The sequence below is a fragment of the Caretta caretta genome, chromosome 3 (assembly GCF_965140235.1).
Source record: "Caretta caretta isolate rCarCar2 chromosome 3, rCarCar1.hap1, whole genome shotgun sequence".
Taxonomy (NCBI): domain Eukaryota; kingdom Metazoa; phylum Chordata; order Testudines; family Cheloniidae; genus Caretta; species Caretta caretta.
Genome location: NC_134208.1, coordinates 133,572,311 through 133,598,341, shown reverse-complemented (window position 1 = coordinate 133,598,341; position 26,031 = coordinate 133,572,311). Strand labels below are relative to the sequence as shown.

At 41.8% G+C, this 26,031-nt stretch overlaps 1 protein-coding gene across 11 annotated transcripts in view; it reads left to right on the top strand.

Moving 5' to 3' along the window:
- Positions 1 to 24,107: 24,107 nt before the first annotated feature.
- Positions 24,108 to 26,031, top strand: part of SIPA1L2 (signal induced proliferation associated 1 like 2) — a 236,675-nt gene continuing 234,751 nt past the window's right edge. For 6 of the 11 annotated variants that reach the window (XM_048843864.2, XM_048843859.2, XM_048843862.2 and 3 more), the window contains exon 1: positions 24,108 to 24,278. The gene's annotated coding sequence lies outside the window, so the exon portion shown is untranslated. The remainder of the gene's footprint in view (positions 24,279 to 26,031) is intronic. The other 5 variants (XM_048843870.2, XM_048843869.2, XM_048843867.2 and 2 more) reach the window with 2 other exon arrangements.

Below are 26,031 nucleotides of genomic sequence, written 5' to 3'. Positions count from 1 at the left end.
GTGAAGATTGTGAGTAGCTGGTTGTCCATTTTTTAAATGAGGAAGACATCACAAATCTGCCCACCTTCATGCAACTTACTTGCATATTTTACATACAGAAATACAGACAGCAATGTTCTTGAGGCTAGGGAGGTTTTGACTGTGTTCAAATGATTTTCAAGAAATTAATGGTATTTGAGGTGTTTATTCCAAAATACCATAACTTTCAATCCTCTTGGGGAAACTTACCAGGTCTGTAAATTTTACAACTGATGTCGCTGATCTATTCTACTCTCTTAATTTTAAAGAGGTTAATTTTTTATTGTTGATGATGAACACAGTGCTTGCACTTGGCCGCCCTGGATATTCAAATCCTTCACTTAAGCACAGAATAGGCATGGCCCAAGCAACAGTACTGCAAACTTTCATGCCCTGTCCCACCAAGGTTCCCTCAATCCTTCTGGTAACCACTTTAGGGCATGAGAATAGTTCATTCTCCATGTCTGTTCAATCATTGGCCTGTAATTTGAGACTGCCAACTATCACCAATTGTGGTGGTATCTTTTGCACTTTTGCATCATGGACACTTATCCACTAGGTATTGGCTGAGACTTTCAATTCATTTCTTGCAGAGCTCTGAATAGCTATCTTGTGGTAAAAGGTTTATTCTGTACTGTTATGCTTTGGGGGTTCACCCACACCAATAAGTGTTGTGCAGCTTTGGCTCAAAGCCCTGAAACCAGCAGCCTGCTCACAGCACAATGACTTCACTCTGGCTTCCACCTGCAGGATGACACCAACAGCTCTTCCAGCCCCATTTCCCCAATACAGTCTCCCCTGCGGTGTCCAGTCCCTCTCACTGGATGCTCACAGAAGTTATTAAGTTTCCTGCCTTCTAACAGAACATACATCAGCCTGTTAGTTTAATGGAATACTTCACCCTTCAGTTTAATACACAGCACTAAAATGGTTTTGTAATAAAACAAGAATAATTTTATTAACAAAGGACAGATTGAAGTGATAAAAGTAAGACTAGAAAACAAAGCTATGGTTACAAGTAAAACATGACAACACATGCTTTCTAGTGACTAAAACTTAACTTCAGCAAGTTACAATCTTTGTCTAAGCAGATCTCTCATCTGTAGTCAGTTCCAGATACTTTTGGTTTTCAGGCCAAGAGGATTCCCTTTTTCATGAGCTCAAAGGGCACCGCTCCTTCTTTGTTCCCTAGATGATGGATATCAAAATGGCTTTCTGCTTTTGCTTATATTTTCCAAAGTTTATTGTCTCTGTTTCAAGAGCGAGGAAGGGTTCCTGGGGGTGCAGGCTCCATCCCTGTCCTGATCATTAAGCGGTCTTTGCCCTGGCTCATTTAGCTTGATGACTTTGTTTACCATATATGTAAATAATACCTAACTCAATTTACTTTGGAGACATGGGAAGACAGGCGAAACAACATGCCTTTGTCTAGGACAGGCTGGGCTTATCTATTACTTGCACAACACCTTTTAAGAATATATTTCCATCACACATCTATAATTCTTTATACACTGCCCATACAAACATCACACAATAATATTAATGACCAGCACATTGCCAGCTGTCATATGATACTTCACATGACACCCTTTAGATACAGAATATGACAACAGTGTGTTGGGGGCAATGAATGTGTCAGGACTGATGAGAGTTATGGTATGGTGTGCCCTTTGCAGGTTGGCATTGAGGTACTCTCTGGGTAACAATTATCTCTACTGGTTTGAATCTAGACGTGAAAGGACTATTAGTCCATTAATAATTCACTGAGCCATCCACTCCTTCTGTATTTTCTCTGACAGATATCATTCAGCATCTGACTGGCTGAATGGTGTCTACTTTGTTGCCCCTGTTGTTTACCACAACTCTTGTGGTTAATATTCTGGCCTCGGATTCAGGAGTTAATTTTTGGCTCTGCCACAGACTTCCCACCTGACCTTGTCCAAGTCATTCAGTTTCTCTGTGCGTCAGTTCCCCTCCTGTAAAATGGGGATAATATTTCTCTAGTTTAGTGAGGTTTTGTGAGAATAACTTCATGAATGCTTGTGAGGCACTCAGATACTAAGGGTGTCATAGAAAAGCTCGTAAAGAAATGCACCGACTAAAGCATATTATCCCAGACCTGAAGAAGAGATCGGTGTAAGCTCGAAAGCTTGTCTTTCTCACTAACAGAAGTTGGTCCAATAAAAGATATTACTTCACCCACCTTATCTCTCTCAAGCATAATATGGTCTTTCACTGCTAGGCAAATCTCAGCCAGTTAGTCTTTTGAATCTGATCCTAGTATTTGTCCAGTTTTTCTTTATCTGCAGAATTATACTGTGCAATATTCAAATCTGAATGAAAAAAAAAGTTAAATCCAAATAAACCCCAGGATTAGATTCTTGGCAGTAAAAGGAGTCTAACTGAAACCTAGTCATGTCCTTGGAAGGTAATATATTGGCCACTTCCACTGTGGGGAGACATTTGGGAGTTTTTCCAGTCTCAGCTTTCTTTTCTAATATATATTCAAATGTAAAAGAGGCTGCATATTTGAAAAATATATAGAGGATTAATTCCTGTATCACCCCTGCAATGCAGGACCAAGAAGTTATTGGATTCCTGCAACCATTCTGGTTTTGCCTTGCAAATAGCAGGAAACTACACTTCATGCCTCAAACTGTCCAAAACCAGGCCAGACACAAAACAGCAATTACTCATTGTAAACTTGTGCCATTGATTTCAATGGGAGCAGGACTGGACATCAAGTTTTCAACAAGTTACTCATTGTATCTCCCCTTATTGTAAAAATTAGTTAAAGTTGTTAGGCTTGTTTTAATTTGCCATTGGAAATGGAAGAAAAATTCTCAGCAGAACTGTTGAATCTGGAGCTGGTAGGAAAATGTTCTGCTAAGGGTAATTTTAACTAAATTTTCTGTTTTGTTGAAGCGGAAATGTTTCATGGAGATGTACTGACAAACTTTTCAATGGGAAAAATTCTGAAATCTAAGACTCTCTGATCTCTAGCAAGGTGCATGGAACTTGGAGGGAGGACCACAGATTGCAGGAGGGAAGAGTTTGGAGGAGGCACCAGGAAGTCAGTCTGTTTGCCCATGCAATGTTATGCAAATATTAGCTGCAATTGTAGCATCTCTATAAATAGTTCTCTTACTAAAGAGACAGCTTAGTTTTAGAAACATGGAGTCCTATCATATTACCCAGTATGTGGTACATGAAACATAGCAGCCAATAACTCTCAGTAAGGAAGTGAGTGTAATTAACAGGAAAACAAAACACCACCACCAAGAAACAAAGCAAACAGACTAACTTATTGGTATATCTTCCCTCCTGCAACCTGTGCTCCTCTCATCAAGTTCCATGCAAGTTGCTACAGTAACTACTGATAGAGACAGAGAGAGACCAGAATTGAAAAACTGACCTTTTTTGTTCCAAAAAAGGACATTTCAACAACATTCAATTTTGCAAAAACTTTTGAAAGATTTGGTTTTTATCCTGCATCGGAACAAAAACAGTCTTCATGAAATGGAATTGCTGGTCTCCAGCCAGCTCTAGTTGCATGCATTAGATGTGGCACACTCTTGTTGTACACCTGTGTGCAAAGAACTTTGCTTTAATGGGAACAGATCATCTTTAGAATATCCTTCTTGATATTTCCTATAATTGTGTCCTGGTTAGTGCCTTTCCCATGCTTAGATTTTTTTAAAAAAAGTATCATCTGTAATGTATTTGCAAATTTCAAATGATCTGACTATCTGAACAAATCTATTTTCTCAAGAGAAGTGAATTGCAAAGTCTTGGATTTCACAGTTGTGATGGTGACGCTTATCTTAATGGAAGAGTCAGAAGCTGACTGGTAGCACAATGATTATGATGACACTGACACTTCTATATTGGTGCTGTTAACACTTCCTTTTCATGTCCTCCAGGGTAACAGCTGGCTCTTGGAAGTCCTTTAGTTGTGATGTTTGCCTCAGGATGTGCCTACAATGCAAAAAATAAAGAATGTGTGGGATTTTCCAGACTCTTACATTTGAAAAAAAAATCCTGGCTATCTGTAGCAGACACATTAAATGTGTGCTGGTTTGTGTTAAAAACTGCATTAGGTATAGGTGTTGTTTAATGTGGAAGTGTGGGCAGGGAGACAAAGGGCTAGGGAAGCTCATATGATATTCCTTGAGGAAATGACATTTTAAAATATTAAGCTGGTATAGATTGACCCACTAGGTTTGAAACTAGGCAACAGCACTTTTGGTCTTCTGGCTCTTTGAACTAATGGTCCATCAACTGAAATCAACAGAGACAAGTTTAAAGACTCTAATGGAGTTCACTGGGCTTTCAGCTCAGGATTCTATTCTATTCTTCTATTCTACATTGGTTTTTATACCACCCTCATCACCATAGCATCTCAGCATCTTCCGATAGTGCATTAAGCAACATGACAACACATCTGTTATGTGGTGTTTGTTTTCTCAGCCTCTCCCCAGAGGGAGAAGCATGTGCAGTGGAATGTCTTGTTTTGGTAGGGTTTGTTATTTTTTGTTAATATAAATATACCTGTTGCTGTGTGTTAGAGAAGGCAAGGTCAAAGAAATGCACCTGGCATTTATAGGAGAAAGTGGTGAGGGTTGTGAATGGTCCTTAGTTCTTAGGGGAGTTCATTCCTCAGTTTTGAACCACCCCAGAGAAAGTTCTGTCTCCCGCACAGACAAGCTCTACTCTTATTGTTGAGAGTTCCATTGGGCCAGAGAAGCATAGTTGTCAATCACGGTCTTCATCCCAGAGTATTAGATGGTCTTTTAGATACTCTGGGCACAGGTCATGAAGAGTAGAGGACACGTGTGACATGTCCGTGGTAACCTGTGTTGCTGAGGGGAGACATTGTAGCAATCATAACTAGCTGAAGCTTCCTAAGTGCCAAAAGCTTCATGCCCAGGTATATTGCATTTGGTGTAATCATAGATTCATAGATTTCAAGGCCAGAATGGACCATCATGATCATCTAGTCTGATCCCATGTATAGCACAGGCCATAGGACTGCCCCAAAATAATTCCTAGACTATATCTTTTAGAAAAACATCCAGTCTTGATTTTAAAATAGTCAGTGATGGAGACTCACTACAACCCTTGATAAATTGTTCCAATGGTTAATTACTCTCACGATGAAAAATTGATGCCTTATTTCCAGCAAAGAGGAGATGAAGGCATAAGTAACTGATGGCAGGTCTTTGTTCATGAGGATGGGATGGAGTTTCCTAGCCAGGCAGAGATGGTAGAAAGTGTTACTCATGGGATATGGAATGAATATTCCTAGCAAGTACCATGAAAGAAGGGGCTGGCCAAATATTGCCCAATTGAAGCTTTCATTGGTAAGCTGCCAGGAATACTTACATTATCTAAAATGGAGCGGCAGTCATTTTTAATATGGAGATATGACCCAAGGAGACTATAGATCCAAGCATGCAATTATCAAACCTTGGCTGAACAAAGTATTGCCTCTTCTCTCTCCCCTCCCCTGTTTTCCCTATTGACTCGTCTACCTCACATGTCATTCTCTTCTTCCCATGCTTGCTGCAGTCTGCTGTGCCATATGCACAACAGAGATCAAAATGAAACATGTTGAATGTTAGTATGTTTCATTTTGCAGTAGAGTCAAAGCACAATGGCACAGGGAAACTGTCCTGTACTGTTCCCCTGTACTATGAATCCCCATGGATTCCACTGCAAAGACAGAAGAATATGGTGTGGGTGGGGTGGGGGAGAGGAGACTGAGCTATGGAAGATAACAGGACACATATTGGGAAGCAGAAGAAAACTCCTTACTGATGGGCATCGGAGGTGGGGAATAGATAGAGGAAAATCATTTGTTAATAGATATAGAGCACTAATTAATACATAGTTGTTTTAACACTATCAAGAAGCAAATCAATAAGAATCAACAGTCTCACTAGTTCTGAGCCCTATAAATGGACTCCCCATCATAATAATAATGTGTATTATTCAGTCCTCTCGTGAAGTTGCCTGCATTTTGCAGAATAAAGAATGCACACTTCAGCCTAAATACTTTTCAACAGGAGACAAAACCAATCTCCTATAATGATGTGTTGATTCTGTGCAGTGTTGGGTGTAAAAAAGGAATAGATCCTCAATCACTAGAATGAATCCTCTGACTGGCTTTTTCCTCCCAACTTTGTCCATCATCTTTGTTAGGATATAGATATTCAGGCCTGTCTGTAAAGGCCTATACTCTAAGAATTTAGATGTATTCTTATCCTTGGCTAGTTATAGAGGTATAAAAGAATCAAAATCACTGTTTGCCGGTGTAAGGTCCTTCCCTTACTGTGACAGTCTGAGGCCCTGTTCTTTGGCCAAACAACAGAGGCAGCCATAAGCTGGGAAGCGACCGGTCACATCCTCACATTCCAAACTAGTCACATTGAAAGAAGGTGCTATTGGGCTGTTAGGAGTACAGTCCTGTCCTGATAATGCCTATCGCTTCCAGAGAAAGGGAAGTGCCTAGAAGATGTAAAAAGAAACTCAGTTTGATAGCATCCTGTCTGGCAAGAACTCACTTATCAATAGCTGGGATGTGAAATCCTCACTTCTGTATTGTTTTGTCATTATAGTTCCCACTTTGCTATTGTTTGTATAATCTGTGTCTGGTTCTGTGATTGTTCCTGTCTGCTGTATAATTAATTTTGCTGGGTGTAAACTAATTAAGGTGGTGGGATATAATTGGTTACATAATCACGATACAATATGTTAGGATAGGTTAGTTAAATTTCAGGGAAATGATTGGTTAAGGTGTAGCTAAGCAGAACTCAAGTTTTACTATATAGTCTGCAGTCAATCAGGAAGTGAGTGGGTTGGTGTGTGTGTGGGGGGGATGGGAACAAGGAATGGGGGTGGGGAAATTGGAATCATGTTTGGCTAAGGGCAGGAATGGGAACAAGGACACAGGTGTAAGGCTCTGTGGTATCAGAGCTGGGAAGGGGGACACTAAGGAAGGAAACTGGAATCATGCTTGCTGGAAGTTCACCCCAATAAACATCGAATTGTTTGCACCTTTGGACTTCGGGTATTGTTGCTCTCTGTTCATGCAAGAAGGACCAGGGAAGTAAGTGGGTGAAGGAATAAGCCCCCAAACAATCTTCTTCCCAGGGGTGTCTGTCCCCTCATTCAAGGATTTTTAACATGCAAAAGAACCCCAAAATACTACTAGAGACAGGTACGCCCTTTGCAGTTACTAACTGGTACCACAGGTAACTTTTTTTGATTCATTAATTAACTTTATATACTACTACTTGATTATTAGGAATGTGGCCTACTTCTTAAATTTGTCACAAGGAAGGCCCAACCCTCATTTGGATGTTATACCACTCTGACAGCCACAAGAGAATTCTCCCCAAGCTAGGGTTGCTAATCCTTCAGGATTGGCCTGGAGTCTCCCGGAATCAGCACTGATCTCTCGGTGACTATTGAAAGCAATCCAGGAGATTTTAATAGGATATTTTAAGAAAATGACATTAAGTCATGTTGTAAAAAAAAAAAATAACTTTCAGAATAGCTTCAGTCAGAATTGACAACTCTACCCTGAACAAGGAGTCTTCCCAGTTGGCACATGGGCTCGGTACCTGCCCTGATGCTAGCCCCTGAGGTCGGGTTTGTGCCAGGATTCTGCGGGGGTGCAGCAGGAATGCACTGTACTACAGCTATTCTGTGCAAGACCCATAAAGGGGCTTGGAAGCAAAGTGTAAGTGAGAACAGACCTAAGGCTGCTCTAACTTATACCAGAGGTCAGGCAGGCCCCTGAGTGAGCCCAGAATAGAGGGATCGCAAAGGTGGTTTAAAGCCACCTTTGCCCACCCTTTCCATTCCTGCCCCAAATTCAGGACCCAAGTAACTGAGAATTGGGTCCAATTAGTCCTCAAAGCTGGTGATGGAGAATCAGGACTCCTGGGGCCTCTGATTCTGATTCCAGTACACATATATAAATCAGGAGCTACTCCAAATCCAACAGAGCGACAGGGCCTGATTGTTCTCTTACATTGGTGTGAATCAGAAGCATATCCATTGTATTCAACAGAGCTACACTGATGCATAATAAGCATGATAGGAGAGTCAGTGAAGGCCTCTGTCAATAATTTTCCAGTTTCCTCTCTCAAGGCATTCCCCTCAGTCTCAGCCAGTATTCCCAGCTATTTTAGCAATACTTGCTGCATTTTCCACTGGCTTTGTGAACCTAGCTGGTATCCTGAGGTGGTTTGGTTCTTCCCGTGCCCTCAAAAGTTCTCAACATCTTTCTGTGGCATCCATTGAGCAGCCCTCTGGGCCTTTCAATGCTGCCAGCAGCATTAGTGACCCCACTCCCTGTGTACTCAGGGAGAATAGACTGTCAAATTATGGTTCATCCTGCATATGAACACTGAGGGGGGGGGGGATCTTTGCATGCACTCCCCCAATCTAAAGCACACTTAAGCAAAGTACCCTCATTCAAGCGATCCTTTTGACCTCATTCTACAGGTTTGAGGCTTGTCTTTGTAATATGTTAATTGGGTGGTTCCTCCTACTGGAATTTCCAAGACAAACAAGAAACAGTATGTGAATATATACACATATACACCTACCCACTCACAACCAGCCATACATTTATTCCGACAAAAGATAGAGTAGAAATTAGTTCGCTAAAACTATATCATGTAGCATAAAAACTGGACAAAATAGAATTCCTTGTGAGCATTCTACTGAAGAAAATACATTACTTAATGAAAGCTGCTGAAATGACAGTGTTTTCATAGTGTTCAATCCTTGATGCCTTATGAGTATCTCTCTCTCCAAATGTCCTCTATGCATACTCCTTCTCTTTTTTAGTGCATACTCTTTTGCAACCTTGGGGCAAAAGAATCACTGTTCAATCAAAATTCAAAAGCATATGATAGAGTTGCTACAGGGCTTGATTAAATGTTTGAGAATTCATTGAACAAAGATTGTTTTAAACCAGAAGAACTGTCAGACACCAAGTACCAGATGTCCAGACATCTGTGTCATCTCATCCTTTGCTTCAGAAGATTTTCATGCTGAAGACTGTCCCCAGTTGTTTTCTCAACCTTTCCTTTCTTCTGTGCAGTGCTTGAACTGCATGTGTGGGAGTACAGGTGGTTATGCTGTACCACTTCTTCCTATTGCTGCCAGATAAATAAAGGAGGAAAAAACCTAAGTTAAACCTGGGCATACTATCATTGCGGGGCATGGGTGCTGTTTTGAGGCCATGGGTAGCACACAATCTCTTTTCTTTCCCAATTCAAGCATTGCTTCTGAGGTATATTTGTTAATTGCTTGGCTATCCATCACTGAAAATTACCAGCTAAGTCCTAAAGTATCACCCACCTCACATATACTAAGTAGAGAGATCCATTGCCCCATCCTAAGAGAGCTTTATTGATTCATTCATTTCAGGGGACACCTCCAAAAATTGCCTTCCTTGCTTTTAAAACTCTAGGGGCCAGAGTCTGGTACTTTTACTCAGACTGATTAGTAACTTACTCCACATGGTGCAAAGTACTATTCAGCATGAATCAGGGTATCACAACTGGGCCCTATATAAACTTGTTCCAGGCTAACTCTTGTACCTTTTTTATTTTCTCCCCTCCCTGGTACTTCCATTCATCTAGCACTCCTTTTTGACTCCTATAATCTTCAAAATTTTGGTGAGAGCCTTCTCCACAACAACCGCACCATTCTGGTTTGTCCCTGAATATGGGCCAATATTTTCTACATTTCTCCCACGAAAATCCACTAGGAAATACTGCACCGAAGCATGCTTTTTGTTATGTAAGGATTCATCTGCTCCAGCCGCTTAGAGGTTATGCTGTGTAATTAGCAAATTAGTAATTATGCATTCCCTCTTCCTATATTCCATTGGACTTTGAGAAGAGGAAATAGACTAGCATGGGACAGGAGAGCTGGGTTCAATTCTTGGCCCAGCCACAGACTTCCCGGGTGACTGGGCAAGTCACTTAATTGCCATTGCCTCAGTCCTCCATCTGTAAAACAGAGATCTTGTATGGTGCTGAGGGCCATAGATATAAAGAGCTGAATATTTATATTCATAATCAATAGTACAGCTTCTTAGGTGCCTTTTTAAGTTCCTGTCTCCACAGAGAGCGTCTCCTATTTTGGGTCTTTATACAGGTTTTTTTTCTAATTTAAAGTAATGTTCTGATTTCAAAGCTAAGGAACTGAGAAATATCCTTACATAGGCAGCTTTCCTCCACTGCAAGCTCATTTTAACCTAACTACAGTGTCTGGACAGCTCATGTGTAAAGTCTGTTGGGCACAATGTTTCTTGGGGTTTGACTTAAGGCAAAATGTGCATGCAGCCTTATAAGAGGAGACTGTGCTGTTTAAATGAAAAGTGGCATTTTGGTGTCATTTGAGATTTTAAAAAGTTATCCCTGTTCTGGGCTTGATTCTGCTCCCATAAATTGGTGGGAGCTTTGCTATTGTTTTCATCGGAAGCAGGATTGGGCCGAATAAGCCTACAAGCTCAATTCAAAAGCAGCAATGCCAGATATGAAATTGCTGTTATATTGCAAGGGATGGGGGCGGGGAGGAGGAGTGTATTTTGTAGCTCTGTTTGAATAGAGTAGAATCTCACTAATCCACATAGCAGGGTCAGATTGTGACAATTAAATACTATCCTGCATTGGGGGTTCATTAAAGCCCCACTTCCCCAGCGGGAGCACCAGGAAGAAGAATGCCTCCAAGAGCTCCCCAGCACATAGAGGAAAGAGCTCACTGTATCACTCCTTAAAAGGGTGTAACATACTCTCTCCACTTTCTCTCCATCTCTGCAGGCCAATGTAGGGTGAGATTGGTGCCACGTCACCACCACCATACTTCTCCTTCTGGAATGGCTTTTGCCCTCGAGAGCACTAGCAGGGTGTCTGGTTCCTGCATGGGTTGGCCAAGTAGGAAAGGCTCCTTGTAACCTCACCTCCTTGTGCACCCAGGACTTGATCCCACAAAGTGCTCACACTTGGCCTTGATCCAGCAAAGCATTTAGGCACATGAATGGTCACATTAACTTCAGTGAGACTAATCATGTGCTTGCTGTTAAGCAGGTACTTGGGTGCTTTGCTGGATCAGGGCTGGAGTGCTCAGTACCTTGCAGGATTGAGCCCCAATTGTATAATCTGCACAAAGAAGGTGAACTTTCTTTACTACTGGGCACTGATTTAATAGCAGTGTAGTCTCATGTTACGATGTCTTCCTATACTACAGTGTCATAAATATGAAGGGAAGGCTTTCTGTATACAGTGCTACAAAATCCCTCCTGGCCAGAGGCAACATCCTGTTACCTGTAAATGGTTAAGAAGCTCAGCTAACCTGGCTGGCACCTGACCCAAAGGACCAATAAGGGGAAAAGATACTTTCAAATCTGGGGAAGGCTTTTGTTTGTGCTCTTTGTTTACGTGTTTGTTCTCTCTTGGGACTGAGAGAGGCCAGACAGAAATCCATCTTCTCCAACCCATTCCAATCCAAGTCTCCAATATTGCAACCAGTATATGTAAGCCAGGCAAGGCGGATTAGTTTATCTTTTGTTTTATGTGAATTTTCCCTGTGTTAAGAGGGAGGTTTATTCCTGTTTTCTGTAACTTTAAGGTTTTGCCCAGAGGGGGATCCTTTGTGTTTTGAATCTGAATACCCTGTAAAGTATTTTCCATTCTGGTTTTACAGAGGTGATTCTTTTACCTTTTCTTTAATTAAAATTCTTCTTTTAAGAACTTGATTGATTTTTATATTGTTCTTAAGATCCAAGGGTTTGGGTCTGTGCTCATCTGTACCAATTGGTGAGGATTATTATCAAGCCTTCCCCAGGAAAGGGGGTGTAGCGCTTGGAGGGGATATTTGGGGGGAAGATGTCTCCAAGTGGTCTTTTTCCCTGTTCTTTGTTTAAAACGCTTGGTGGTAGCAGCATACTGTTCAAGGCCAAGGCAAAGTTTGTACCTTGTGGAAGTTTTTAACCTAAGCTGGTAAGAATAAGTTTAAGGGGTCTTTCATGTGGGTCCCCACAGCTGTACCCTAGAGTTCAGAGTGGGGAAGGAACCCTGACATACAGCACTTTAAGAAGTATTAGAAATAATTTAAATGAACCTATAGAAGATGCATTTTACTTTTCTTTTTTTTTAAATTGTCTTTATTCCTTTGCCAATTAGCATAATTCACTCATTACAATTGATCTCCCAGTTGTCATATTTCAAGTGTAACTCAAAACACGTATAGCTTGATAATTTGGACAGTGAGAGTCTAGGCCTGGGTCAATTCACAACCAGGGCTGTGTGCAAAGAGGGAGCAGGAGTTCATGTGTGGAGAAAAGGTGAAAGGCACTGTAGAAACAAAAGCTAATTTACACCATTTGTGACATTGTTTTGACAGGTAAGAGATGGAATATTGCACAGTATTGAGGTAGAAATGTTTGAGTAGCCAGAATCTTATTTTAACATTTGTGTTGGAAATAATGTAAGCCAGAAAAAGAGAGTTTGTGGGGTTTTTTTGTTTGTTTGTTTGTTTTTTTAGCCCAGTACTACCATTCTGATTCCACAAAATTTGGGAGGTGAGATCTGTGGAAATATTAACTTCTCAAAAGGAACAGAAATTAGGAGTCTACTCTGAAGTTGACCAACCTATTTACTGAATTTGTGGAAAACTCTCTGGCAGTCAGTCCCACATGACTCTGTACTTTGTTGGCCTATAAGTGAAAGGATGACTTCTTTATTTTCAGCCACTCAGCAATATGGCTAAAAGCTATCATGAGTGTTCTCGTCTGTTGGTTTGTTTAATGGATGTATATCTCATTTTCCTTTCTTCTGCATATGAGGTGTAAAGCATGGAAAGGAAAGGAAAATGTACACACACAAATTAGAAAGAAAGTGTTGAGAACAGTATTGGTTTAAATGTAGTAAAAAGAATCAAATTAATGTTCTGTTGTGTTTGAAAGATTCTCGAAGCTGTTTACCTTAGCTTCCTTTCCCTCTCTGGGTAATGGATTTCTGCTGTAAGGGTCTGATCCAAAGCCCATTGAAGTCAATGGAAATATTTCCATTGTCTTCAGCGAGCTTTGGACCAGGTCATAGACGATCTGGCACTGCCCCATAAACTCACTCTATTAACACTTTATGTTTGTTTATTTTTTAATTACAAGTAAATAAAATAAAATTTAAAAAATGAAAAGGAATGAGAATATCCCTTTGCTTTGCAGACTCTGGCCACCTGAAGGAACCACTAGTCAGCTGAGCTTTGAAACTGACATCAGCTGGCTAAGCACATATAACCACCTTCTGAAATATATCCTTCTATGGCGACTGCCTAGACTTTTAACTCTTTGAAAATCTGATCATACCATTGGCAGCAAAAAGCCTACATGGAGTCGGGATGCAGCAGTGCAAAAGGTTCGTAACTCTTACTCTGCTGAGGGCATAGTCAACAGTTCATAGCTGGGGGAATGATAATTTAGTGCATCTCCCAAACAGCCTCTGTCAGCTGAGTTCCTAAATTTCTAGCTTTCTCCATAAGGCCTTAAAGCTGCTTTCCCCTTCTGGGGTGCGTGAGTGAGAGAGCATTCTCTATCACCCATGAGGTGAATCAAGTCCAATATCTATCTCCAGTGTGCATTTTTGAATATTCACTTATACTAACCTCTTTCCCATGCTCATTTGCATCTTGTCTTAAACTCAAATTGTAAATGCTTTGGGGGAAGGGCCAGTCTTTTACTATACTTCTGCATAGCACCAGCACATGTGTTACTATTTATGACTGGGGTTACAGTAGTATCTAGATGTCCCAATCAGGGTCTCATTGTGCTGGTCTGGGTGCCATACAGATATTCAAGCAAAAGACCCAATCCCTGCTCTTGAGAGTTTACAATCTTATGTCAAGACACAACAGAGGGAAGTGGTGGGAAGGAGCAGATGATGAGGTAACTGTGAAACTTGTTAATGATGCAATGATCCTGAGGTCTTTACTCAGGTTTTACTCTAGCAAAACTCCCATTGCAGTCAAAGTGTCTTAGTCTTGTTTACACATAACTTTGCCAGAATGGTGTAAAGAGCCTTAGTATAAGAAAGAGTAATGTCCAAGGATTTCAGAGTTTGGCCCAAATCATTTACAACTAACTGTTAAAAAAGCCTAGAGTTTCTGGAATGATATTTATGATCTTATGGTAATTTCTGAAACACTGAACAAATTTGCTGATTTTTATTGGAGGGTCAAAAGTTAGGTAAAGGTAGTGTTGTAATACTAGTCAAGGCATTGGGTGAACAGTCTCAGCAGAAAAATAAAAACCATTAAACTGTTAAATGTCTCATGTGATGGATGAGTCAAAAACCCTTTGTTTCCAGCAACAGTCATACCACTTTAGCATGGTGTGCAAAAGGGAAAACAGAGTTGTGGATTAGACAATGAGATTGAAGAGATAACTTGTTGTGAAATGACACCCACAACTGGCAGCCAAGATACAGCAATTATAAAGTACCAGGAGACATAATACATGGATAAAAGGTGTGTCTAGACCTTGGAAACATGTAAGAATTCAACTTCCAGGTTATCCTCCTCTCTAAAGATTTTCAGCACACAGAAGCAGGTGCTTCCTCAATAGAGTTCCAGTAGATACATCAGAGTACATGTTGTCTCTGGCATCAATATGAAAGATAAATATTTGGGCTTTAGTATTCTTACGTTGTGTTTAAGCCCAGATGTGCACCTCTGTGAATTCCAGAGGGAACAAATGTTTTCTGATTGTAAAGTTCAGAAACCAATGCTGTAGAGAGGCAGATAGGTATAGAAAACAGACAGAAAAGGGTTTGAGCTAGGATGATATCTCAGACAACTAGAGAAGAAGTAAACAGATTGAGTTGAGGCACAGATTCAAGATCACTAAATAAAGTTACATTTAAATCTGCCATATTGAACCCTAACAGAATGAAATTAATTCCCTGTGTAGATGATCCATACAAAGCTTTATGCCCCACTTAATCCCAACTATAAGGATTGTCGAGGGGCTTAATTGGTGCCCTGAGCCCTGTATGGACCATCTACACAGGGGAGAATTTCAACCACAACAAATTTGTTTCAGCAGAGAGAGGCTGAATATGAGAGAATGACCTGTATGAGATTTTTGAACATCCACTGGTAGATTAACAGATTAACTCCAAATGTAAATTACTTGGGGAAATGTATAGCATATCGGTTATTATCCCCTTTAATTCTGTTGTTCCAAGTTGAAAAATTCTTAACAAATGTGTCTTTAACTACGATAATCCTTAATGATCTATTTTAGGATTTTCTATAGTTCCCCCCCCACTGTACAATCTAAATTCTCCCTGGGTAAATTGGATTAATTTAGCAAGGGCTCTAGTGGATTTCATGCAGTCTTCTGCTCTTCACACTTCTGTAGTTGTAGGCGCATCTACATGAGCTGAATATATATAAACATTTAAAAAATTATTTCAAAATTTATTCACCCAGTTACTTCTCCTGAAAATGCTTTAAAAATACATTTTAAAGTTCTAATGTATGTGTGAAATTGCCAGCTTTGAACTTTCATATCTTTAAAATTTCTGAACAATTTTCTTCCAACTAGGTTTGATTTTTTTTCAAGAGATAATGAGGTCTACAAAATAAACAAGTTTAAAGTTTTTAATTTCAGCCATTTTTTTTTGTTAGCCAAGTGCAAACGTTGTGATTGGAACATAAGGCAAAAGTATTTTTTCACACTTGACTAATTCAGTTTATCTTGCTACATCTTTCAAACACCCAAAAATGATTTTAGACTAAGACTAAATCTGGAAAATGTCAGTTCAAAAGGAATTTGTCTGTGAAAATTACTAGCAATTAAAAAACAAAAGGGGATGGGTTAGGTTGGAAGTTGGAACTCAAGTATAATGATGATGTCAGGAACTAACTACATTACAAACTTTGCATAACATCTCTAAGATGCAGGCTTTCCTAGCCATCTATGCAGCTAAACTCTCATCCAGGCTTTCATCTTCTCATGTCTTGATTACTGCAACATCCTTCTCTCTGGCCTTAATAAATGCCCCACTCATGGCCATTAATACTGCTGCTGCAAAGATAATTTTCTTAGTCCATCACTTTGGCCGTGTCAGCTCTTCTCTTTGCATCCTTTCACTGCCTCCCCTTTCTCTATTGGATCAAATGCAAGATACCTCTGTTTACCTTCAAAGCCCTTCACAACCTTGAAGGCCCTACCAATCATCTCTCATTCACTACTAAGGTGTTAACTCCCACCTCTGATCAGCCCATGACGTCAGCCTCCATTGCTCACTTGTTAAATTTTCAAACATGTCCTTTCATGCTTTCACCCATGCTGCCCCACATGCTTGGGAGGAGCTCCCTGAAAACATTATCCTCCCTCCAATGCCTCCTTAAAATTCTCATTTGCTATGATGCCTACAAAAAACTTGACAATGGTTAGGCTGCTAATATGCTGAGACACTGCTTGTCGTGACCATTATTGTTCCCTTGTGCTTCCCTGTCTGTATCCACCTGTTGTCTCTTGCCACATACTTAGATTATAAACTCTTTGGGGGCAGGGAACATTTTTGTTCTTTGTTTGTGCCTTGCCTAGCACAGTGGGGTTCTGGTCCATTACTAGAGTGCTTAAGAGCGATGGTAATTGTGATAATAATGACACACTTGGCTCTTCTATAGCGTCTTTCAATCTATAATTTCGAAGCATTTAAAAACCACTGGGCTTGATTCACTCCACGGATTCAGTGAGGGTACCACTTGCACTCCCCTCCTTACGTGGGTACAGCTGCACCCAAAAGGGATTCCCCCAAAGGAAGGGGATAGGATAGTGCAGCTGCTGCTGCCTCATGGGATTCTATGCTAGGAGAAGTAGGGATTGGGGTGAAAGCAGCTTTATGTTTTGGCTGGAATTCAGTAAGAGTCCTGCCAGCAGCGGTTGTCTGGGAGATGTGCTGAGTCAGTCCATCTCCTGGATGCCCTGGGCTTATCCTCTCCATGGCTGACCTCATCCATTTTCTGGACAGTGCCAGCTCCCTCCAGGTCCCCCAGCAGACTAGGGTGTTGCAGTCGGCTTGCACTGCTACGATTCCCTCTCAGGCTGAAATTTCTGCCACTGCCCAAAGCCAAGTTTCTGTCAGCCTAACTCATGCAGAGAATTGGGCCTGTCAATTAAATCTCTCTCACACTCTCTCTCTCTCTCTTTGTGTGTGAGGTAGGTATGGGATTAGAGGTATCATTTCATTAACTACTGAAATGCAGCCACGACGGTGCACACTAATACTGCACAATGGATCACAGTAGGAACAGCAGAAGAATATTGAATCCAGTTGATGCAATAGAGGATTTGGGGCAAGTTTGAGTGTAATTTTCCTGTGTTTGAATTTGGCCAGGATATGGACATCTACACCCCTATTCACATGAAAAATGACATGCCATCTAACATGACTGTAAATTTTAAATACCTGGGGGCCTGATTTTTTCATGGACTTGCAACTTCCATAGTCATCCAGAGTGGTGCAAAGTGAATGCAAAATGGGTTTACAACACTAGCAGCAGAGTTAAGAGTGTGGAGAATTCTGATTTGGTAGCACTGTATATCCACATTACACTTAGATCAGCTGTGCTCTTCAGGCATTCACCCTGGTGAGAACAGAAAGTGTTTCTTGCTGCTGCTGCCTCCTTCAAGGTTTATGCCACAAGAGGATAGCTTTAGTGTGCAGTAGGGGCCCCACAGGAAACATGCTGGTCTAGGCTGCAGTGGAAAAGTGCTGACTCCGGGCATATCCCTGCTGATCCAGTCACATCCCCTTCCTTGCCATCACAGCCCATGTTTCAAGCCCTGCTGCAGCCAGAGGGTCCTCAAGCAGAGGGGAGGTTGCAGCTGCCTTGCAGTTCCACAATTTCTCCCCTGAAGATCTTTCCACTGCCAGGAGCTCTGTGCCCTAGTTTTGATCAGCATAAACTGGGGTGAATCCCACATATTGTCTGAAATGCTCATCAGTAAAGAAACCCAATTTTTATTGTGTGGCACTTTGTCACAAGGAACATAACTGGTGGTTGGGGTGTGGAATTAAACAAAATTGCATTTTCCCCCCATGTGAATTGAAGCTGGAACAGCTGTGATTCTCATTTCAGAGTTTCAGAAGAAAGACTGGAGAATGTCAGCATGATTAGAGTAAAGATGATAATTGTATGGTGTCTAATCTTATCTGGATATGTCCCCTCTAGCAGTTTCCTGCTTGTAAACCACAGAAAAGGGAGGCAATAGTAAGTAAACTAGGGGAAATGAGATGAAACATTGTATGTCCCTTCAGTTAATATGAGGTTCATTTGAAGGATATCACTAATGAAAACAAATAGTGTTTTCCTACATCAGGGCTTTCCAAGTCTGTTTCAGGGGATGTAGAGCAAAGTTTGTTACACTTAGTAAGTTGCGGTTTAGGAAAGCCACTGGGATGTAATATTAACATTGTGGTAAATTGTTTTTGTATTTTAACAGCAATGTGTAAAATAGACATTTTATGGATTATGGGAAATTGGTTTCCCACACATGGCTCAAATAAAAGGTCTTTTATATTGTTTAAATGCATGGTGCTTGAGTGAGTAAAATCCACTCCTCAGTCCCAATGTGGGGTATGTTACTACTCTTAGGGGCTGGAATAGTGGATGCAAACTGTCCATGCCACTTTTGTGGGATCTTATGGTCACTGGTTCGATAGAATAATGGATTCTGTGGCTCCTTTTCCTGATTTACCCTCATGTTGACCCTCATGCATCATGCTATGGTGGAAACCTATGGTAAAAAGAAGGTGTGGAAGCCATTCTGCAAATGCATCTGCCCACAGCTTTCCCCTACACAACCCCTTGGAAGGGTCTAGGCCTTGTGTGAAACCTCTGTACCTGTGTAAATTTCATCCTGGGTGAGTATTTAAGAAAATACTGAACAATATCAGAGAAAATATTTGCGAATTATATGACCTCTCTGATCTTGCAGTCAGTACTAATTTACTTACCCCTGCTTCACCTGGATTCTAGGGAGGATCCCAGGATCAAGGAAACAAACAAATCCTTTCTTCATTGGGCCTGTTCACACACCCATGTCAGCCAAACATGCCTGACTGCACGGCCTCCAGCCACTCCTCCTTTTGCCTGGCATACCAACAGATCTATTTCTAGATGCATGAACTGAGAAGTCAATTTACCAAGTCTTTAAGTCAATGGAAACAACCGGCCTGTATAAGATTTTTGAACAGCTACCTATGTGTTAGTTTCTGAACTGCAGCTCCAAATGTGGGTAGTTTGGGTTAGACAGCATTGCAGCTGATTTGAATTTAAATAAGGAATGGAGATTCGAAGAAAAGATATGTTAGAGATAAAGTTGATTTGCTGTAGGTTTTAAATTTCAAATCTGTAGTAGAAGGGGTGCCCTCCATCAGAAAATTCTAGAAAAATTGATACAATCTGGAGGTATTTGAATGTCAAAGGAAATTCAACATCCTCCCATCTTTCCATCCCTTTTCAGTTACACTTTGAATTTCTGTTTTAGTTTTGCTAGGACAGGGGATTCATCCCCTTCCTATTCCTCCTGCATTCCAGATCCCTGAACCAACCCTGCTTAATGCAAAAGCTCCTGTTTACCTCTTTGTACCTTTTTTCTGTCTCCTTTTCTTTGTTTCTCTCCTGTCATGTCCCTGAGAGTGCACAGGTGGTAGCCTTGCAAGCAAATGGAGTGACACTGGAAGAGAACTACACTGCCTAAAAATAAATAAATTAATGATCAGAGCATGACTTCAGACTGTTCTGGCACCACACGTCTGTATGGCAACAGCAGCTTATTGGGTCTTGTCAAGTTATAGGTAATATATAATTTTAGGAATTCAGTCTAAGCATATTGTTGTATGCCTGCTAATGTAGCACGCTCACTTCATTAACTCAGATCACAAATATCTTTTTATCCACATGGACTGCATTATTAGGGCTGTTTGTTAAAGGTGAAATTCACCCCAGTGTGGAGCACCAACACAAGGTCTATGTACCTCCCAAGTCCAGTTTAAGCCTTAAAAGTGTTAAGTGGTATATGGGCCTTACACTGGCTCTCTGCAGAGGGGTGAATTTCACCCTAAGTGCAGGAAGGAGTTAATGGTATCACTGTAGAGCATTGGTTCCCAAACTTTAACAGCCCGTGAATCCCTTTCACTAAATTGTGAAATCTCATGAACCCCCTTCTAAAAATGAATATTTCCAGGGATTTAAGTTTAAATTTCCTCTGCACTCCGCAAGGCTCCTGCTGCTGGACCCCGTTGACCGCCTCAGTCAACTGAGCTCTACTGAGGTCGGGCTGCAGATCCCGCTGATCGCCGGGGCTTGGGCTGCCAGCCCCAACTGCCCGGCCCCGCTCTCCCTGGGGCTCGGGCTGTCTGCCCTGCAACTGGGTCCCACCTGCTGCCTCCAATGCCCAGGGTCCTCTGGCTGCCATTAGTGAAATTTTTCTGGCAAACCCTCTGTAGCGTTCTGTGAACCCCCAGAGGTTCACGAATCCCAGTTTGGAAACCACTGTTGTAGAGGCATAAAGAATATCCTTATAGGGATTTATTAGCATGTCTGTGAACGATACAAAGGTGCTCTGAAACATACAGTACATCTAGACCTTTCAGTCAGTTTTCCTTGTCATTTTTTTCCTTTGTCAAGGTAGGTGAAAGAGTAGATATGGTGCAGAAACTTGATCTGCATCCAGAGCACTTTATTATATAAATCTTAAACAATCAACAAGCAGATGCCAACTGTTGTTTTCAGTGTGCCAGATGCAATAGTGCTGTTTGTTATGCTATGTCAGTGTATCAATATATCAGATCAAAAAATATTTCACATGTAAGGCCAAGTTTGTAAAAGAACAGTTTAGCCATATTGAGATGTGATAGGCAGCAGAAAAGCAACAATAGTAACTTGTTAGTCATTTGACTGAATCCAAGTAAGACTGAATTAGAGAGATTTTAGTCCTGTAGAGAGCCTGCTAGAAGTTAGTATTGTGTCTTTTGAGCAGCTGTGTAATTGATAGAGGACACCTAGTGGTGATTAGTAGTAAAAGCACATTCCTGAATAAAATGTATAATTGTTAAAGATACACAATAAAACTGCTGGTAACTGAACTGTGGAGCAGGGGATTTTGACAATCTAGGACATGAGGCTGCTCCAGTAATATAGAGAATCCAAATAGGAGACTTTTATTCTCTTGTTCCCAGACTGGTAATTCTTGGTCAAATTCTGCTGTCAGTTACAGGGTTGCCTGGATGTAACTGAGAATAAAATTTGACCAAGAGTTTATTGCATCACTTGATAGGACTGTACACTTGTCAACTCAGGGACAATCATGACAAGATGTAGGGAGAATCTGTCAACCCCCAGCCAGCAGGACTAACAGGCATAACTTGGGATTTTTTGGGGGGTGCGGGAGAAGAGAAAAGAGCAAGAAGGGGAGGAATGATTAGGAAGGGCATTGGGGTCTCCGTATGGAAGGATTTTAGGAGGAACTGGGGAGTGCGGAGCAACCCTTTTGGTGAGAGAACTTCTCATCAGATGCAGAGAAGTAGAGAGACAGCAAGAGTCACAATTTGAAAAAGCTGAATCGCTGTAGCAAGAAGCTTGAACTTCTTGAACAGGAGAGGCACCTGGTTTCCTGAGAAAGATTTAGAGGAACAAGCAGCCAGAGCATTACAATAAAGAGACTGGGCAATAAGAAGAAATAATAAGAATAAGAAATAATAGCAAAACCCAGGCTTTATAATATATGCTATATTGTATACTTAAACCTATCTGTATTCTCTGGGTTAAGACTCTTTCTCTTGAGGTAAGTTTTCCTGAACTAGTCTGGGTTTTAGAGGAATTAACTTGCCATCAAGAATATTTATCAAATGCTCATAATGGAGAAATACCTTGTTTTACTGGCTGTGTTTCTCTCAGAGTTTCATGGCACCAAAATGGTGCCTGTCCTCTTGCCTTAATACACAAATCGGCTATCATCTAAGAGTCATTTTAGTTAAAAATAACATTTAAAACTAATCCAAATATTAAATAATATATTTATCTGCACCTTGGAGTAAATCATGATATATAATGGTTTCTTCTACAGGTAAATATGGAGTCTCTGAATTCTGTAGAGGGTAGTGTATGTTTCTGATTTAAAGTGTATTTTAAAGGAACAGGTTTCAGAGTAGCAGCCGTGTTAGTCTGTATCCGCAAAAAGAAAAGGAGTACTTGTGGCACCTTACAGACTAACAGATTTATTTGAGAATGCATCTGATGAAGTGAGCTGTAGCTCACGAAAGCTTATGCTCAAATAGATTTGTTAGTTTCTAAGGTGCCACAAGTACTCCTTTTCTTTTTAAAAGGAACAGTTAAAGCGAGTAATCTAAAATTTGATCAAGCATTTGATCTAGCATGTGTGTTTTGGATCCTGGGCATCCATATGGCATTTCCTCTCCACTGTGTCTTTCTGCTCTGTTTCTATGGGAAGAAAGCACAATTCTTGTAAATGTCAATATGCTGCCTATTCACAAGAGCTGAGCAAACTGGTGCAACCAGAAAGTTACATAACAATAGGAAAAAAGCAGTTCTATGGGTTTATTTCTATAGGTTTACATAGGAGTGGGCTTTCATTTTAAAGTATGTTGTAGTCCTCTTCATAATTTGGAGTCGTGGACAGGGAAACACTATTTCAACTGTCAGGATGATAGCATGAAAATTAACATATTTATTGTGCAACCTCATCTTGGTCTACAAATGGAAACAGACTGACTTTTTCAAAGCCAAAACCAGATGTTGTTTGCATCACTTATTACAATACCCTGAAGTTTGTGAAGGCAGTGGAAATTTGGATAAATAGTTGTGGCCTATTTGTTAAGTAAAGATAATGTGTTCTTTTCTGTCATAGACAAGATGAAGACATTCTCTGCCTCAGTTCACTATCTAAAAGAGTGGCATACAGAAGGCAGAAAACAGAGGGTCATTCAGAAGAAATAATTTAGTGTGTATTTATTATAAGTATCTTTACTGATTTCAAAACAATCCTATCAAACTATATATAAGAATTACAGTAGCTATGGAAAAATAACAAAGATGGACAATGCAAAACACAGAGCTACACCATCCTAGCTCAGTGGGGTTCTCATGTACTTCTCACTTGCATATGTGTGTGATCCTGTAGGCTTTCATTATTATTCAGAAAATGAATGTTTATTAATAATGATTGTATATTTTAAAATGGCTACTAATTCAGTTCTTGTAGGGCTCCAAGCAGAAAAGAGATGTTAGGAAGGATTTGAACGAGGGGCGGGTGGGGGCCTAGCGCACAGAGTTTGGAAGGTTGCTCTGTGCTTAAGGCACAGAAATAGGAGTGGGAGGACATGGAGTGGGCACTGACGCGAAACAGACAAAACCCAGCAAGAAATAAGACCAGAGATGTGTGGGGCTGGGCGGAGTTGTCCAGGGTCTTGAAAGCGAAGACAACGATGACTGACGGTTGACGTGATGTGTACAGCCTTGCCGCAAAGGGCGCAGCCTGGCTTCTAGCTCAGTTAGTGCGAGAGCAGGGCCCGATCCTTCATTGTCTGATGCGGATAAGGAGTTGTCCGAAGTTTTCTTTGGGAGCAGGAGTGGCAGCCCGCGCCCCTCACACAGCGGACCGGGCCCTATGCATCCCCCGCAGGGCCAGAACCACCTGCTCTTGCAGCCGCTGCTCCCCGCGCTGCTCCCCGCGCTGCTCCCCGCAGGACGCCCCAGAACGTGGAGCCCAGGCGCGGGACGGCAAACAGCAAACGACCAACGGACCCAGCCGCAGGGAGCGGGGCCCCCAGAGGGTGTGGGCGTGGCGTTGCTCCTTGAGAGACAGGGCGAGCCCCCAATCGAGAGTTAAGATTCCTCCAAGGGCTGGGCTTGAGGCGGTGGAGCCAATGGGAGGATGGGGAGGCGCGGCCAGGGGCGGGGCGCGTGCGGGAGGGCGGGAGTCTCGCTCCCCCTCCCTTCCCCGTCCGGCGGCAGCTGAGCGACAGAGCCGAGACTCAGCGCCGGCAGCTACGCCGGGCAGCGGGCGCGAGAGAGCGAGTCGCTCCGCAGCCCCGGCCGCCCCTGCCCAGCCCGGAGCGCCCCGGGGGAGCCGGGCGGGGGACAAGGCTCGGGGGGCGGGGATCCCGCAGCAGCGCTCGGCTGGCGGAGCGTGCCAGGTAAGGAGCCGTGCCCGGGGCGGGGTGTGTGTGCGGGTCTCCTGGGGAGAGGGGCGAGCGAAGCGGGCTTGGAAGGGGTGGCGGGGGGTGGGGGAGTCATTTTGCGGGGGGGGGAGCCCCGGGTTCGGGGGGTGTTTGGAGGGATGGGCGCGAGCCGAGGCTGGGGGGGGGGGGAGCGGTCTGCAGGGGGCACCCCAGTTTGGGGAGGGTGAGGATGTGAGGGGCCGTCTCGCCAGCCCCAGAGCAACCACCATGGTGCCTGCGGCGGGAGGAGAGACTCTCCGGAGGAGGCGGGGTGGGGGGAAATCTCCCCCAGCTGCCCCCACCCCCGCAGCGCAGTGGGGCACCCCCTTTCTCGGCGTTACACCTGGCCTGGGGCCGCTGCACCAGGCTTTTAAAAAGAGCTCCCGTCTGCTGCGTAAAGCATTTCCATGGGGGGTCGGTCGCCTCGAGGCGCTGCTTATTTATTTATTTATTTTTAAAACAGGTCTGTCAAGGTGCGTTGGCCTCGAAAAGCAGCTTTTTAAAAAAGTTTATTTTTATCCGGCATCTGTGGGATATTTTTCGGGAGAGATCATGGAAGAGAGACCAGTGTAGATTTAGGGTTAGCAGAGGGATACACACACTTTTAACAGATTGAACTGTCCTGTTTCTTTAAGTGATTTCACAGACCATTTGATGTTTGTTTATTTTGTATATAGGACCCTACATTCTTTTTCAAAAGCATCTTTTGCTCTCTTTCTTATTTCTATAATACAGTACTCTGATATGTACCCCTTGATCCGTTTTCAAACTTTTTTTTAGTGTTAAAGTGTCAGGTTCATTCCCTGAAACACAGGCGAGAACTACTTTGTGTTTGTTTACTTATTTTTATGTTGCAGTTACTGCATAACATAGTCTTTTGCTCGGGAGGTATTAGTCAATAGTGGCATGCAGCTAGCTTTAGCCTAATCTTGACAAAAGACTGCTCTAAAGTTGACTATTGTCACATCCGTGTATTAACATACTAAGTGGATCAGTAAGCTATTTAATATTAATTGTAGGATAACTTTAAAACATTGGTACTTATAATGTTATAACTCAGCCTTTCTTCTTGTGGCTAAAACTTTATTTTTGTTGCTCATGATGCTGAGGACCCATGCAAAGTTGATATGAATTGCTTGTGTGAATTCTTTTCTTGAGTCTTTTGTGTGCAATTTTCATTTCTAAATGCTTACACTAGGTGGCTTTCTCATATCAGAAAACAGGGAATGGTTCTGACTTGTCTGTCTCTGCTGCCTAATTTATGTGTCTCTGTTTTTCTACAAATTCTAAGATGCCTTCATAATCAGTTATGCACTGATTAGACCTAAACAGAATTTAAAGTTTACTCATTTACAGTTTATTGTTTTGATCAGTATCTGACTGTTGACAGAAGTAATTCTACATACACATTATTACCAATATTTACAGTAAATCTTCTAGTTCTAAGACAAAGTCAAATGTTCAGAAAAATATTTAGGCTATTTTTATAGGAGATAGCTATTTAGATTGATTTGGAAGTTTGAGAAATCCAAGTGTGGGGTTCATGATAATGAAGAGGATTGTTTTTCATTTACAACAACCCAGTCTGTTACCATTTCCTCCAATAGTTTGATCGACTTTTTTTCTTTACTTGTTTATTTTAGGACTGTGTTGTACTAACACTCATGGGGAAAACTGCAGACCTTGCCTAAATTCTGCAGATGCTTTTAGAGATGCCATGGTACACTTC